The sequence below is a fragment of the Raphanus sativus genome, unplaced genomic scaffold, assembly GCF_000801105.2.
Source record: "Raphanus sativus cultivar WK10039 unplaced genomic scaffold, ASM80110v3 Scaffold2364, whole genome shotgun sequence".
In the NCBI taxonomy this organism is placed as follows: domain Eukaryota; kingdom Viridiplantae; phylum Streptophyta; class Magnoliopsida; order Brassicales; family Brassicaceae; genus Raphanus; species Raphanus sativus.
In genome coordinates this window covers 3,014-15,964 of record NW_026617672.1, presented here as the reverse complement: position 1 = coordinate 15,964, position 12,951 = coordinate 3,014, and the positions used below count along the sequence as shown (strand labels likewise).

The window sequence follows — 12,951 nt, the reverse complement described above, 5'->3', positions numbered from 1 at the left end:
CTTTAGGATCGAATCCACAGTGACCAACTATTACACTTTATTTTTATGGGATCAATATCAAGCTAAAACAATATGGGGGTTTTGATTGAGGGTAATGTGCAAAGAAAGTAAAATAATATAAATGAGAATTCAATTTAAAGAGAAGCCAGCCTAGGGTTACTTCATCGGGTGCTAATACTTGTGAGCTAAACAATTATTCAAGTGCTAATAAGAACAGTCTAGAACTCGGATCACTCAAGTAGAACAGTCCACTGTCGTGGTACTGCTCCCTATGCTGATCGATCTCACCGTCTAACTGTCGTTGAGGTGAGAAGCGACAACAAGCAATAGAGATCAAGTCCGATAGGTTCACACAACACCCTAATATCTACTTTCGCTGATTAGGGATGCAATGCTCATTCAAAACAGATCTAGCAACCTAAGCACTTTTGATGATCAGATTAAACCTATGATCTAACATTAAGCGGCCAGTTTAATGCAAGCAATAAGAACAATTATGAATGAAGACAATCAATGGATTCACTTATCTATGTTTGGCTCACGAAATCAACACCCTAGAACCCTAGACAAGCTAGCCGACTACTCAGCCATGACACAAGAAAAGACAAGCATCAATACTGAATAATACTGCATAAAATAACAGAAACAAGAGATAGGGTTCAGAGGTTCTTCTCTATGGAGAGAGATAGCCTTCTCCCTTTACAAAGTAGCAAATCTCAATAATCTCAAAGTCTCCAATGGTTTCTTGTGTCTAGAATAGTGTAGAATAGTGTAGAAAAATAGAAAAAGAAGTTATATCAAAAGCCACAGGCGGCCAGAGAGAAAAAGAGGATAATTAGGGCAAATCCCGAGATGTTGTATTTTCCTTATTCGTCGGGAACAACCGCGGGATCACTCCGTCTGCTTGTTCCGCTTGATCGGGAACAGTCATCAGACTGTTCTGCGTGAAAATCACCAAACTGCACTGTTTTCTGCTTCTTTTGTTCCAGCAGGTCCATCTCCCATCCAGTGCAACTCCAGACCTGTAATGACTCGAAAAGGACTAGAAAGACTCGATAAAGACTTGAAAACCAATTAGAAAACATATATACAATGATGTATAAAACACCATATATCAATTCCCCCAGACTTAGATCCTTGTTTGTCCTCGAACAAGGCCAAGTATCAAGAACAAGGATAAAGGTTTGAAAGTGTGGGAACTCTCCTATTCTCAGCAACCATACCTTAACCACGAATCTCTAAACCATACAAGCAGTAAACTAGGACAACACACCCTTACCAGAACCCCACTGACTGCTGTTCGAAAATCGGCTCCATACTCTACATCTCAAACCTGAAAAAGAAACACTATCGAGACAGAACTCCCTACATTCATTTAAGAGCAGCGTGAGCTTCTCATCACAGGCACTATTCAGGGTAGACGGGCTAGGTGTGGAACAGGCTAATTTTATGGTGGAGCTAAAGAGTGTTTAGGGGCTACCAACTTTTCGTAGTGGATGCGGGATATCGCGCAAAATAGTCGTGAGAGGACGGCTCCATTGATGTCCACAGCCCCTTACTCGTTTTGCTATCTCAGGAGCGATTGTTCTTCTCGTTCGGGAACAATCATCAGACTACTCCGCTCATCTGTCTGCTCCTCATCCCTTCATATTGATACCTACTCTTCTGCTCGACCTTCCCAATGGCTCATGTATCCTGAATTCTTCTCCTTCTCCATCACCATATGCTAAATAAAATGAAAGATAGATCTTTTTTTTTTTTTTTTTTTTTTTTTTTTTTTTTTTTTTTTAACAAGTACAAAAAGAGATGGTGAGGTGACGAAGAAGGAGGTAACATGTGATGTCAAGGATGCCACTGGTGGTTTTGATTCAAATCATTCTGGTTCTCCACCCATGTTCTTGAACAGCTCATTGGTTATGGAGTGGTTGCTCCATTAATCTGCTTGTTCTCCTTCTGGCTGAATCTGCGCAGCAGTAACGAGTAAGAGGCTGCGTCGATCCTTTCTTCTTCGACCTTTTTGCACATATCTGCACATATAACACTGAAAAACAAATGCATGAAGGTGGAATAAAGGCTAAGGTTCAGGGTGGGAACTAGCTAAAGATGAGCTAGCCACTCAGGAACAACAAGATGGATAGAAAGAATAAGAAGTCCTGAGTGTAGTTCTCGTTTCCCTGATCTAGTGCCCATAACAAGAAGAATTTCAGTCCAGATTAGGTTCAAGTTATTTGGAGTTAAGTCTACCTAGTATAACCTGATCGGCTGAGAACTTCTGGAGAATCAAGTGAGATATGTCAGGGTGTTCCGGGTCCATATGTGTGTCTTTCGCCACTGCTAAGGTCACTGAATAAGACAACTAAAGCACGAGGTGGTTAGTGATCAACACAGAATAAGGTACTAATTCCCACAAAACTTTGACTGACTCGATCCTAAAAACTGACTCATGCTGACTCAAAAGATAAACAAAAGAAAGAAATGAGTTAGTAAACGACGAAGACCCTCCCCCGTACTTACTTCACAACGTCTCGGTGTGAAAATAAATCAGAGAGAAGGTGAAAACAAGAATTTACAATTTTTTTGGTCGAGATACTTACCTGGAGCGGGTGCTCCGAAAAATTCTGGGTGTTCTGTCGCCAGATTTTCACCTGGACGGTTGTTCTTGGCTCCTGCAGAACAGGGAGCTCCGTTTCTGCAACCCAGAATTTTTCGAAGTATCTCGAATTTTTCTGCTTTTTGACCTGAAACTCAATAAACTAAAACGAAAATAAGCAAACAAAAACAAAACCAAGTTATATTTACACTTACCAGTGGGTTGCCTCCCACCAAGCGCTTGGTTAAAGTCACTAGCTTGACTTGGTGACAGGGATCAGTCGGGTTGAGCATGAGGGCTTGTTCCAAAACAAGCTCCACAATCTGACATGTTCAGCTTCAAAACTCTGCTCAACAACCCTTTCACAGCAGCTTCTCCTTTCTCTTTCAGCTCATCAGTGAGAATAACTCTGACTTTAGAGAATGGCAATATTGGTATTCGTGTTCACGCACACCAATTAACCTAATGTGCACACTACCACAATCGAATGGTATGTCGATGTAGCACTTTAGGATCGAATCCACAGAGACCAACTATTACACTTTATCTTTATGGGATCAATATTAAGCTAAAACAATATGGGGGTTTTGAGTTTTGTAACAAGCAGCAAATAAAATAAAGTAAATGTGAATTCAGATTAAAGAGAAGCCAGCCTAGGGTTACTTCATCGGGGTGTAATACTTGTGAGCTAAACAATTATTCAAGTGCTAATAAGAACAGTCTAGAACTCGGATCACTCAAGTAGAACAGTCCACTGTCGTGGTACTGCTCCCTATGCTGATCGATCTCACCGTCTAACTGTCGTTGAGGTGAGAAGCGACAACAAGCAATAGAGATCAAGTCCGATAGGTTCACAGAACACCCTAATATCTACTTTCGCTGATTAGGGATGCAATGCTCATTCAAAACAGATCTAGCAACCTAAGCACTTTTGATGATCAGATTAAACCTATGATCTAACATTAAGCGGCCAGTTTAATGCAAGCAGTAAGAATGGTTATGAATGAAGACAATCGAGTGATTCACTTATCTATGTTCAGCTCACGAAATCAACACCCTAGAACCCTAGACAAGCTAGCCGACTACTCAGCCATAACAAGAGAAAACACAGAGATCAAATCTGAATAATACTGCATGTTAATAAAAGAGATAGAAAGAGGGTTCAGGTAATCTTCTCTATGGAGAGAGAGATGGAGCCTTCTCCCTTTACAATAAGCAAATCCAATAATCTAAAAGTCTCCAATGGTTTCTTGTGTCTAGAATAGCGTAGAATGATGTAGAAAAATAGAAAAAGAAGTTATATCAAAGCCACAGGCGGCCAGAGAGAAAAAGAGGATAATTAGGGCAAATCCCGAGATGTTGTATTTTCCTTATTCGTCGGGAACAACCGCGGGATCACTCCGTCTGCTTGTTCCGCTTGATCGGGAACAGTCATCAGACTGTTCTGCGTGAAAATCACCAAACTGCACTGTTTTCTGCTTCTTTTGTTCCAGCAGGTCCATCTCCCATCCAGTGCAACTCCAGACCTGTAATGACTCGAAAAGGACTAGAAAGACTCGATAAAGACTTGAAAACCAATTAGAAAACATATATACAATGATGTATAAAACACCATATATCAATTCCCCCAGACTTAGATCCTTGTTTGTCCTCGAACAAGACCAAGTATCAAGAACAGGGAGAAAGGTTTGAAAGTGTGGGAACTCTCCTATTCTCAGCAACCATACCTTAACCACGAATCTCTGAACCATACAAGCAGTAAACTAGGACAACACACCCTTACCAGAACCCCACTGACTGCTGTTCGAAAATCGGCTCCATACTCTACATCTCAAACCTGAAAAAGCAACACTATCGAGACAGAACTCCCTACATTCATTTAAGAGCAGCGTGAGCTTCTCATCACAGGCACTATTCAGGGTAGACGGGCTAGGTGTGGAACAGGCTAATTTTATGGTGGAGCTAAAGAGTGTTTAGGGGCTACCAACTTTTCGTAGTGGATGCAGGATATCGCGCAAAATAGTCGTGAGAGGACGGCTCCATTGATGTCCACAGCCCCTTACTCGTTTTGCTATCTCAGGAGCGACTGTTCTTTTCGTTCGGGAACAATCATCAGACTGCTCCGCTCATCTGTCTGCTCCTCATCCCTTCATATTGATACCTACTCTTCTGCTCGACCTTCCCAATGGCTCATGTATCCTGAATTCTTCTCCTTCTCCATCACCATATGCTAAATAAAATAGATTTTTTTTTTTTTTTTTTTTTTTTTTTTTTTTTTTTTTTAAAAAGATGGTGAGGTGACGAAGAAGGAGGTAACATGTGATGTCAAGGATGCCACTGGTGGTTTTCTGGTTCAAATCATTCTGGTTCTCCACCCATGTTCTTGCACAGCTCATTGGTTATGGAGCGGTTGCTCCCTTAATCTGCTTGTTCTCCTTTTGACTGAATCTGCGCAGCAGTAACGAGTAAGAGGCTGCGTCGATCCTTTCCTCTCCGACCTTTTTGCACATATCTGCACATATAACACTGAAAAACAAATGCATGAAGGTGGAATAAAGGCTAAGGTTCAGGGTGGGAACTAGCTAAAGATGAGCTAGCCACTCAGGAACAACAAGATGGATAGAAAGAATAAGAAGTCCTGAGTGTAGTTCTCGTTTCCCTGATCTAGTGCCCATAACAAGAAGAATTTCAGTCAAGATTAGGTTCAAGTTAGGTGGAGTTAAGTCTACCCAGTGTAACCTGATCGGCTGAGAACTTCTGGAGAATCAAGTGAGATATGTCAGGGTGTTCCAGGTCCACATGTGTGTCTTTCGCCACTGCTAAGGTCACTGAATAAGACAACTAAAGCACGAGGTGGTTAGTGATCAACACAGAATAAGGTCCTAATTCCCACAAAACTTTGACTGACTCGATCCTAAAAACTGACTCAGACTGACTCAAAAGATAAACAAAAGAAAGAAACGAGTTAGTAAACGACGAAGACCCTCCCCCAGACTTACTTCACAACGTCTCGGTGTGAAAATAAATCAGAGAGAAGGTGAAAACAAGAATTTACAATTTTTTTTTGGTCGAGATACTTACCTGGAGCGGGTGCTCCGAAAAATTCTGGGTGTTCTGTCGCCAGATTTTCACCTGGGCGGTTGTTCTTGGCTCCTGCAGAACAGGGAGCTCCGTTTCTGCAACCCAGAATTTTTCGAAGTATCTCGAATTTTTCTGCTTTTTGACCTGAAACTCAATAAACTAAAACGAAAATAAGCAAACAAAAACCAAGTTATATTTACACTTACCAGTGGGTTGCCTCCCACCAAGCGCTTGGTTAAAGTCACTAGCTTGACTTGGTGACAGGGATCAGTCGGGTTGAGCATGAGGGCTTGTTCCAAAACAAGCTCCACAATCAGACATGTTCAGCTTCAAAACTCTGCTCAACAACCCTTTCACAGCAGCTTCTCCTTTCTCTTTCAGCTCATCAGTGAGAATAACTCTGACTTTAGAGAAAGGTTTAGAGGTACCCTTGCACTTTACCTCATACTCAATGAATTTCTCATCACACCAGTGAGGTGTCAAAGTCATAGTAGGATCTCCTTTGACCCTTTTCTTCTGGACTTTCTCTTTCACCCTTGCATTCCCACTGAGTTTCTTGGTATCATTGTGAGGATCTCCATTCAGAACTTCCTTGAACTCACTGTTTTTACCAAGCTCCTTCCTTGGAACAACCTTCAGCTTTTCTCCACAGAACACTGAGATGCAAGAGGCGTGTAGTTTCTGAAATCTGGTGGGAACAGCCTGATAGAAGACATTCTTGTTGATGTGGGAGAAGGAGACTCTCTTATTAGGCATATCAACGATTGCTCCCACTGTAGCCATAAATGTCCTTCCTAAGATCAAAGGCATCTCATGATCCTTGTTCATCTCAACAACCTGAAATTCAGTATGGAGAACACAGTCCCCAACTTGGACAGGAAGGTTGCGAATGGTGCCATAAGGAACTGCTCTGGAAGAGTTTGCAAAAGTCAGAGTCACCTGAGAAGGCTCAACATCAGTAATGCCCAACTTGTCTACAATCGCCTTTGAGACAAGATTCACACAAGATCCGGAGTCACAAAGAGCTTCCTCAAATTCTACTCCAGCAATGGAACATGGAAAAGCAAACTTTCCAGGGTCATCAACCTTAGGCAACACCTTCATGTGTCTAGGTGGAATCGGATAGGGAACCTTAGGAACATAGACTCGCACTGGTGGAATATCAGTAGATCCATCGGGAGCGGGAGCAGTCGCGGGAGCAGTCGCGGGAGCAGTCGTGGGAGCAGTCACTCTAGAGCTAGCAGACTGCTCTGTTCTCTGTTCTGCGCCCAGAACAGTCTCAGCGAACAGTTGTTCCACTTGTTTTTCCTCAGATTTCTCACTTCTCTGCTCGGTTGCATTACAGTGCTCAACCCTAGAATTCATCACACTCTTTCCACGAATGATCTCTTGCTGTCTTTTAACAGTTTCAGCAGTTTGAGCAAGCTGAACATCAATCTTCTTTATGTGGTTGCTCACAGTATCATATTTTGAATTCAGCTCGGTGAACATGCTGTCCATCCTGGTGTTGATGTCTGTGGTAACCTGATTCAGTGCCTTGACCTGAAGTTGCTGGCTCTGGAGCATCTGCTGCATCATAATGTTCAGATTTTTCAGATCATCTGGCGGACTGTTCCCTGCAGTCGGAGCACTCGCGGCTGGAACTACTTGCTGATTGTTCTGCGGGATGGTGTTCTGATACCCAGATCCTTGTGCCTGGTTGTTCTGCAGTAGCTGATCGACCTTAGCTGTTAGCTCATCAATTTTCTGGGTGTGTACACTGTTCCCTTTCTTGGAGCGGTTGCTCTCCTGATTCTCATTGGCTGAGCTAGCTGCCATGTTCTCAATCAGCTTAAGCGCTCCATCAGTGGTCTGAGTCATGAAATCTCCATTGCTCGAAGAGTTTAGAGCACCTTGGTATTTCCAGTCCACCCCATCATAGAAAATGCCCAGGAGGTAATCATCATCAAATCCATGGTGAGGGCATTCTCTCTGGTAGTCATTGAAGCGCTCCCATGCGTCACAAAAAGGCTCATCATGGAGCTGTCTGAATGAGGTGATCTTGTTCCTCAATGTAGCTGTTCTCGCCTTAGAGTAGAAATGGTTGAGGAACGCTGATCGGACCTGTTCCCACGAAGTGAGAGAGCCGGTAGGGAGAGAGTTCAACCACCGTGCAGCTTTTCCATCAAGAGAGAATGGGAATAGCATGCACTTGATGTAGTCTGGTGGCACACCATTCGCACGAGTGAAACTGCAGACTTTTTCGAAATTCTCAATATGCTCCATTGGAATTTCTGCAGAGAGACCAGAGAACACTTTTCGCTGCACCAGATCAATCAGAGCAGGCTTGATCTCGAAGTCCTGCCTGGTGCAGAGTGGAGGAACAATGGCAGAGCGCGTAGTAGGAATGTTCCGCGGAAGGTTTCTCTCCCCGATTGGAACAGTATGCGCTGCTTGTTCTTGCCGCGCGAGAGCAGCCTGTTGAGCAGATTGTTCTGCAGCTGCTTGCTGAGCTTGGATGGTCTGCTGCATCTGAAGCATCTGCTGTTGCATCAGTTGCATTGCTGCAGCGAGATCATCCTGATGACCGTGATCACCCATGGTGGTGTCAGTAGGCCTTGGCTGTTGTCTGTTCTGATTTTCTAAACCTTGCGATCTCCTGCAACAAAGAGAAAAGAGCAAGTTAGAGGTCTTAGACTAAATAAATAACCGAAAAATAAAGGTAAAAAGATGGTCCCCGGCAACGGCGCCAAATTGATATTCGTGTTCACGCACACCAATTAACCTAATGTGCACACTACCACAATCGAATGGTATGTCGATGTAGCACTTTAGGATCGAATCCACAGAGACCAACTATTACACTTTATTTCTATGGGATCAATATCTAGCTAAAACAATAATGGGGTTTTGAATTGATGGTAACGTGCAAAGCAAGTAAATGATATAAATGAGAATTCAATTTAAAGAGAAGCCAGCCTAGGGTTACTTCATCGGGTGTCAATACTTGTGAGCTAAACAATTATTCAAGTGCTAATAAGAACAGTCTAGAACTCGGATCACTCAAGTAGAACAGTCCACTGTCGTGGTACTGCTCCCTATGCTGATCGATCTCACCGTCTAACTGTCGTTGAGGTGAGAAGCGACAACAAGCAATAGAGATCAAGTCCGATAGGTTCACAGAACACCCTAATATCTACTTTCGCTGATTAGGGATGCAATGCTCATTCAAAACAGATCTAGCAACCTAAGCACTTTTGATGATCAGATTAAACCTATGATCTAACATTAAGCGGCCAGTTTAATGCAAGCAGTAAGAATGGTTATGAATGAAGACAATCGAGTGATTCACTTATCTATGTTCAGCTCACGAAATCAACACCCTAGAACCCTAGACAAGCTAGCCGACTACTCAATCATAACAAGAGAAAACACAGAGATCAAATCTGAATAATACTGCATGTTAATAAAAGAGATAGAAAGAGGGTTCAGGGTAATCTTCTCTATGGAGAGAGAGATGGAGCCTTCTCCCTTTACAATAAGCAAAATCCAATAATCTAAAAGTCTCCAATGGTTTCTTGTGTCTAGAATAGCGTAGAATGATGTAGAAAAATAGAAAAAGAAGTTATATCAAAGCCACAGGCGGCTGGGAGAGAAAAATAGGATAATTAGGGCAAATCCCGAGATGTTGTATTTTCCTTATTCGTCCGGAACAACCACGGGATCACTCCGTCTGCTTGTTCCGCTTGATCGGGAACAGTCATCAGACTGTTCTGCGTGAAAATCACCAAACTGCACTGTTTTCTGCTTCTTTTGTTCCAGCAGGTCCATCTCCCATCCAGTGCAACTCCAGACCTGTAATGACTCGAAAAGGACTAGAAAGACTCGATAAAGACTTGAAAACCAATTAGAAAACATATATACAATGATGTATAAAACACCATATATCACCGAGTGCGACTACCATCGATAGACAGCAAACAAATCAATGCACTCAGACCCACACCGAAACCACAAGCTAACCCTACCGGAATCACTGGTAACCCTTCAGACACTACACCTACATCAGAGGGAACTGAAGGAAGAAGGTTAAGGAATAGGAAGGAGAAGATTCCTAAGAACCTTAAGAGGAAGCTAATAAAAAGGAGATTGATGTTTTCACTAAGAGAGTTATCGGAATCCCACCAGAGAAACCTTTTGAGGAGGTTTATTTCACAAAGAGATTGTGGATGTTCTTCAGAGAAACAAGGGAGACTGAAACTGACATTAGGAGAAGGTTTGACAATGTCAGAGAAGATATGAGGAAAATGATTACTTTGCCAAAGAAGAGTGATCCTGGGAAGTTTGTAATACCCTGTGTGATACAAGGTATTGAATTTCCTCATGCACTATGTGACACTGGTTCATCAGTCAGCATCTTACCACAGGTCATGGCAGACCATCTGGGCCTGCAAGTAGAGTCTTCACCAGAGATCTTTACTTTCGTGGATTACTCTCAGAGAAACTCTGGAGGCTTCATCAAAGACCTGGAGGTACATATTAGTGATGCTATCGTCCCTGTGGATTTTCATGTCCTAGACATCAAGCTAAATTGGAACTCTTCCCTCTTACTTGGAAGAGCATTTATGGCTACAGTAGGAGCCATATGTGACATGAACACCAACAGGATGTGCTGGACTATGATAGATCCAGAGATCCACTACGACCCTGTCAAGCTTGGCAAACCACCAGCCAAATCAGTGGTAAAGGAAGATGATACTGGTATCATCGCAGCTTGTCATTGTGAAGTCGAGTACGAGACAGAGTACTCGGGATCGATCGACAGTACTTTAAAGTCATCGATCGACACTTACAAGTCAGAGGAGATCGACAACAACTATGGAGCATCGATCGACAGAGACCCACCAGATGATAAACTCGATCTACCAGATCATTGCTACCCGAATTTCGCCATCTCACCCAACCGAAAGGAAGATGATTACTCAGTAAGGAGTTGGGCAGATAGCGGATTTCATGAGAGTTTTGCAGTAGACATAGCCACCTCTTCCCACAGTGGAGACCACAGTGAAGAACATGATGCAGACTATTGGGAAGAGAGAACTTGGGAAAATTACTTGGAGAATGACATATTTGCAATTCGATTCCCACAATCGATCGACATCAACCGCCCACCATCGATCGATTATCTACTTCATCCAGCAAAACGACATCGTCCATCGATCGACATTGCCAGTATAATATCGATCGATATTAACCCAGACGACTTAAAGAACAAAATCGGATTTTCACCGATTAGGGCAACACATGGGTATAAAAGGTTGACAACTCAAGCCACGAAAATTCAAAACTTTTCACCTTCTACCCAGCAGCTTCCAGCATTCAGAGATTCATCAATGGAAGACTGCAACAACATGTTCAATCGATCCAACCGTGCAGCTAGACGTGCACCGTCGATCGCCACCACCACACACCCTTCGATCGACACCTTCAACAGAGCTCAACCGAGATCTCATGAACCTTACGATATCAGGAACGTTTCACTAACACCTGATGAATTTGGAATTTTCAGGGACACAGATGGCTATGCAAGAGCTATGGATGGAAGAGTCCTGCACATAACCAGAGAAGACATAGCAGACATCCTCCAAGTTGCTAATGGACCAGAGAACCTGTTCACACAGCAACGTAGCCATCCAGACATCCTAAATCACGTCCAGGACAACCACAACACCAACACAAGGGAGGATACAGTTCCTCAACACTTCGGTCAACCTCGACGAACACCATCGATCGACATCGTTTCAACACCATCGATCGATGGCGGATATCCCGGATCGATCGACAGACCAAGAGTCAGATCGCCCGACAGATGATTGGAGTTTGGACGACGTGCCTTCAATACTGATGGATCAAGGAGATTCAAGTGGGAGGCTAAGGATGAATATGGTGTCTACAGAGACGAGTTTGGCTATGCTAGAGGAGTTGATGGTGCGATCATCCATGTTACCAAGGAGCAAGTAAAGAGACTTTTGGATAGAGCATCCCTTTTTCACAGAGGTTGTTTGCGTCTTCCAATACACACACGCCCTTACCATGCATACACACCACCACCAGTGCCCTACAGTAGAGAGGAGGTGGATGATATGGTGACTGATGTATGGAGAGCTCAGGCGCACCTTGAGGCAAACATGCACACATTGGTGGAAGACACTTTCCAGCCTTTGGATGTCAGTTACAAGGACTTCCAGAATGATATGGCTGAGATAAGAGTGGAGCTTGGAAACATATTGACCATGCTTGAGAAAGAGGCTACGCCACCAGTATCGACCGACAGAGTACCTATACCATCGGTCGACATCGGCAAGACTACACCCATGGACCGACCAGACTGTTCATCACCTAAGAAAGATGAATGGGAGGTTGCCTACATCAATACACGGATTGGAGACGTCTACAGCCCTCTCAACAACAATGTCGAATGGTTAAGCAAGAGGATAGATCTTCTACAGAAAGAGTTGGACACAATTCGCCAGAATGACCAAGCTCAGAATGCTACTTTTCCATCGATCGACACACATTCTTCATCGTCGATCGACACGAGGTTCGCAGAACTGGAAGATAGGATGAAATCGTACGAAGAGAAGCATGATCTTTTAAGTTCACCTATCATGCGATACCTGGATACACTTTCACGACAGCTGGACAAGCTAGAAAGAGATATGAGCATAGTTAAAGCTTATATTGATCTTCGTGACAACAACGAAGCATCGATCGACAGGCCTCGACCAACATCGATCGACACCGAGCCACCACCAGCGAGAAGAGCAGGCACTACAGCAGAAGTTGATGAACTTAAACATGAGCTGTACGAGGCTATGGATGCTATGGAGAGGAGACTCAACGGGACCTGTGATACCATTGACTACACTGTTAACGAAAGAGTTAACAGCCTCTGCAGAACTACTCGCCATATGAAGGGCAATATACGTGCTCTGCAGTACCAAGGACAATGCTCACAGTCGCTCGACACAGTGGATTCCGAGTCGACCGACAGACCCCTCAGCGAAATGACCGACGCGCATCTCGTAGCATCGATCGACACCGAGTCTTTAGCAGACCGAGATCAGTTTATTCTGGACAGGATCGATGCATTACAGAGTGAGCTGAAATTATTGTCCGTACATACCTACCAGACCATCGACAGGAAAGTTGACAAAATCGAATACATCGAGAATTCTGTGAGGAAACTTCAAGATACAGTCCTCCAGATAGATAAGAAACAACTACAAGCGGATGATGCC

At 43.5% G+C, this 12,951-nt stretch overlaps 1 non-coding gene across 1 annotated transcript; it reads left to right on the top strand.

Annotated features, from left to right (window-relative positions):
• Positions 1-7,619: 7,619 nt before the first annotated feature.
• On the top strand, positions 7,620-7,726 carry LOC130505553 (small nucleolar RNA R71). Its single transcript, XR_008941731.1, has one exon. It is a non-coding gene; the product is annotated as a small nucleolar RNA R71 (small nucleolar RNA).
• The last annotated feature ends 5,225 nt before the right edge of the window (positions 7,727-12,951 follow it).